The sequence below is a fragment of the Gymnoscopelus braueri genome, assembly GCF_963280865.1.
Source record: "Gymnoscopelus braueri genome assembly, chromosome: 18".
In the NCBI taxonomy this organism is placed as follows: Eukaryota; Metazoa; Chordata; class Actinopteri; order Myctophiformes; family Myctophidae; genus Gymnoscopelus; species Gymnoscopelus braueri.
The window spans coordinates 50,318,819-50,323,818 of NC_137618.1; the positions used below are offsets into that span (position 1 = coordinate 50,318,819).

At 42.8% G+C, this 5,000-nt stretch overlaps 1 protein-coding gene across 1 annotated transcript in view; it reads right to left on the reverse strand.

Annotated features, from left to right (window-relative positions):
- raph1a (Ras association (RalGDS/AF-6) and pleckstrin homology domains 1a) overlaps nucleotides 1-5,000 on the reverse strand; it is a 140,854-nt gene that overhangs the window by 70,752 nt on the left and 65,102 nt on the right.

Here is a 5,000-nt window from a genome sequence, read left to right on the forward strand (position 1 = left end):
TGTCGCCTCACAGCTAGAAGGTCCTGGGTTCGATTCCCACCGGGGACGCTGTGGGCGCTGGGGGGCGTGTTCTCTCCTACGCGTCATCATTGCCCATACCCTAGGTGGTGTTGGTGGTGTTCTCCCCGTGTCTCCTAGGGTAGTTCATACCCTCACAAAAACATGTAATCCTGGTCTCTATACTGCCTCCCTCATGACAGCCGGGGCGCCTGATGGAGGGGAAAGGAACTGGTTGGAATAACGTTTTCCTTCCCACGCGCTACGTCCTACCGGGGGAAACTCCCCCCTGTCAGGTGATAAGAAGCTATACGTCCTACCGGGGAAACTCCCCCCTGTCAGGTGACAAGAAGATCAGTTTGCTCTCATGTATTGAAGGAGGCATGAGCTCGGCCCTGGGCTCCCTAGGCTGTGGGGGGAGTGTAGCGCCCAGGATCACTTAGAAAATTGGCACCGGGTGAAAAAAAGGGGTTACAAAATTGTGGGGAAAAAAATAAAACAAAATCCATGTAATGTCGGGGGGCACGGTGGCGCCTGCAGTAACTTCTTTGTCTCTTCTGGGCAGCCAATCACGGTCCTGCATTCACTGCTTGTGGTCCTTAATTCTCTGCTTGGGCGGCGAATCACGGTCCTCCATTTACTGCTCGGGCAACCAATCACAGTCCTTCACTGCTTGAGCAGCGGCCAATCACAGTCCTGGATTTACTGTTTCACTGACCAGTTAAATCTTTCCCCCAACTCCCAGACCCCATTCCTAGATGAGGAAGAAGGAGGAGCATGAAACAGCACAGAAAGGATTAAATAAAAATAAAGATTGATTTGATTGATTTTTACACTTTGTCAGCTTGTTCTTTTGTCATTCGATGGTACGTCATGATCTAGTAATTGTATTCGTTTTTTGTACATAACCTGCACGTCCATTTGGAAATTAGTTGGCTGTTCATATGCTTTCAACTACGTGACCCTATCGGCTGGGAGGTGTATTGCACTCTGGTACATCATAACTCTATGAGAAAATGGCCACCGATCGGATATTTTAATCCGATCGGTGGCTTTTTATTGAACAATACGGAAAATACGGGTACTTATTGAGGGCCCGTACATAATTGTAACATGTGTGGCCATGAGCTAAGCACTTTATTTTTGAAATCTGAACGTGTATATAGATGTATGGAGCAAAAAGGGAGAAAGTGCAAACACCAGGTTGAAGTTCATCCATGACCGTAACAGACGACCGTCATATGATCCATGGCTGGCGTTTGTTTCCAATGTTCAATACTTTTACTTCTACTCCACTAAATCTGATCTCAGAGGCAAATATTATACTTGTACTCCACTGCAATTATTTGAAAACTTAAGTTAAGTTGTAGATTTGGATTATTCTTACAGAACATACATTAACCACTTCAGCCCTATATACATTTCAGCCATTTGAAAATAGCAGATCTACAAGTTCACAATGATGTAGGCTATTTATCACTACATAACTAAAAGAGTTTATGAGTTAGGGTATCAACATTATATTAGGGTAACATGCTATGGTTTAAAACATATGTTTTAAACCATAGCATATGTTAACCTAGGGCAGGGGTCTTCATAAGGGGGTCCTCATAGTTACTACAGTACAGGGGGTCCGCCAAATCTATTTGAGATTTTCTCTCTCTTTTTTTATATATATTTTTTCTTTTTTTTTCACTATAACCAGCATCCGGGGGGTACATTCACTGAAAATAACTCTATGAGAAAATGGCCACCAATCGGATTAAAATGCTTTTTATTGAACAATACGGAAGATACGGGTAATTCTGAGGGCCCGAAGCCCCGAACATAATTCTAACATCCATGGCCAGCCCTTTATATTGAAATATGAACGTTTATGTAGATGAATGAAGCAGTAAGCGAAAAGTGCAAACACCTGGTTGAAGTTCATCCATGACGGTAACAGAGCTTGCGAAATGAGATTTCCGGAGGGAGGGGGGGTTTACCAGGCTAAGCAAAGACATGGCTAGCATGCAGAGTAAGACCGCATGGCTCATTTGCATATCCTTGTGAATATATTACGCGTATGCAAATTAGCCATGTGGTCTTACCAAAATTATTGTACTACTTAAGTACAATTTTCTGTACTTTTACTTCTACTCCACTACATCTCAGAGGCAAATATTATACTTTTACTCCACTACAATTATTTGAAAACTTTAACTAAAACTACAAGTTACTTTGTAGATTTGGATTATTATTATAGAGCATACACTAACCACTTCAGCCCTATATACATTTCAGCCATTTAAAAATAGCAGATCTACAAGCTCACAATGAGCTTGTAGATTAGCTATTTTCAAAGGATTTGTTAACATTTGAAAACTTGAAATGGGACATTCTGCATAATGAGTGCTTTTAAGATGGGGTGCCATGATATTTTTCAACCCTAAAACCTGATCATAAGGTATTATTATTATGTAAGGATTTTTTTCAACAACAAAAAAGTGTACAGAAATTGTTAAAAATATGTTTTTATGTGGACACGCCTCCAGTTCATTAAGTATACCTGGTTCTCACCTTAGCACCTCCTCCACCACCTTAGCACCACCCACCTGTCCTTGTCCCTCCTCCTCCTCATGCCCACACCTGTTGTGTTATGATAATGAGGGGGAGGGTATGGCTTTGTGATGTCACTAAAGCGCTGTTTCTCTATTGGCACGTTTGACCCTCAAGGTTTCAGCCTCCAGGAAGAAACTCCAAATAGTCAGAGACATAAAACACCATAAAAACACCACCGGGGGGCTTAATGAAGTTCTATCAACCTCATAGACACATGAAAAACAGAAAAAGTGCAAAACCATGGCACCACCTCTTTTAGTATATTTTGAATTCCGGACATTTACTTGTAACAGAGTATTTCTGTATTGCGGTATTGATACTTTTACTTAAGTAAAACGTTTGAGTACTTTTTCCACCACTGATTACTAGCAATAAGCAATAACTTGGATAACAATGACACGATTGCAAAATGTCGGCTATTTATTACCTACATAACTAAACAAGTTTAAGGAGTAAGTTTAGATGAAACAAGAGTTCGTCATAGTGTCAACATTATATTAAGCAAAATATAATGTAGGCTACCTATAGAGTCACTTAGACAGGCAAGACAGACGTTAACAAATAAATTGCCGTCTGGTATGATGTAAAAACGGGGGTCCGGGACCCCTAGGCCCTAGGGGTCCTCGTAGTTACTACAGGGGGTCCGCCAAATCTATGTGAGATAGAACATTTCCTCTATCTTTTTTTCTTCTTTTTTTTACGCCCTATTTTGGGGGGTAGCCTACATTCACCGAAAATAGCCGATGTACAAGCTGACAATGCGTCGTGCTGCGACAGCTTGTAGATATGCTATTTTTGGTTAAGAAGTTTGGTGGTGTATAGGGCAAAAAAACAAGTACAGAGCCAAATGTCGAATGATTAATGCTTTAATCTCAACGTCAATTTTATTTTTTTCCGAATGAGAAATACAAATGTATTGGCTACTATAAGCACATCATGCTGCTATTACCCTGACATTATGCAGAGTATAGGCTATAAGCATGAATATTATTTTATTGCTCAATGATGAGTTTGCCTATTTGTTACATAACTAACAGAGTGTGGGTAGAGTTAGGGAAAGCGTTCACAATCACACTCTACAATTTTACTACACTTCTTCTTCTTATCACATAGCCAAAATATAATGACAGAAAAAGTGCAAAAACATGGCACCAGCTCTTTAATGTTATATTATCGGCTGCCTACAAGCATCGTTGAACTCGTGGCTCAATGTGCCCTCGGTGGCTCGTGGTAATTATTAATGCTTTGATCATCTCATCAATTGTAAGTCTAGAATGACAGATGCAATGAATACAAGAGTATGTTACGTTATATGTACAGTGTATATGCTACAAGCAAGCAGAGCCACAGTTGAACAAAGTTGGCTCGGGCAGGAGTCGATCCCGTCCTCCCGGTGCGTGTGCTTTTCTTTGATTGGCCGAACGTTCATATTCTAGCGCTCCGACCTCAACAATCACGCGATGTCTTTGGCGCAGTCAGTAGCGCTGTCGCCTCACAGCTAGAAGGTCCTGGGTTCGATTCCCGCCGGGGACGCTGTGGGCGCTGGGGGCGTGTCTTCTCCTCCGCGTCATCAGCGTCCATACCCTAGGTGGAGTTGGTGAAAGGGCCTACTCTGTGTGGAGTTTGCATGTTCTCCCCGTGTCTCCTAGGGTAGTAATCCTGGTCGCTATACCGCCTCCCCCATGACAGCCGGGGAGCCTGATGGAGGGGAAGGGAACTGGTTGGAGTAACGTGTTCCTTCCACGCGCTACGTCCTACCAGGGAAACTCCCCCCTGTCAGGTGACAAGAAGATCAGTTTGCTCTCATGTATTGAAGGAGGCATGAGCTCGGCCCTGGCCTCCCTAGGCTGTGGGGGACTGGTGTAGCGCTGGTGTAGGGCTGGTGTAGTGCCCAGGATCACTTAGGAAATTGGCACCGGGTGTAAAAAATGGGTTAAAAAAAAAAAAAAAAGCTTGTGTAAAGTCAAGGACCCTCCATTTTTTTGCCTATGCATTAGACCAGTGGTTCTCAACCAGTGGTCCGAGGACCACTAGTGGTCCTTGAGGGAGTACCAGGCGGTCCCCAGCAAAATGAGTTAATAGCGTCACAATAATTTTTAACCACTTAGCTTTGGCTATTCAAAAATAGCAGATCTACAAGCTCATAGCGCGGCACCGAGTGCCGCGCTATGAGCTTGTAGATCTGCTATTTTTGAAAAACCTTGAAAAAGTGTGCATATCTTTGAATATTTATATTTTTTAAGAGCTTAACTGATATCTTTGCTTCCGGGGGTCCCTGGCACAAAACATTTTCAAATGGGGGTCTGCGGCCAAATGTATATCAATTTAGGGGTCCTTGGCATGAAAAGTCTTGAAAACCACTGCATTAGAGATTAGACCACAGACCCCCATAACCTAGTAAC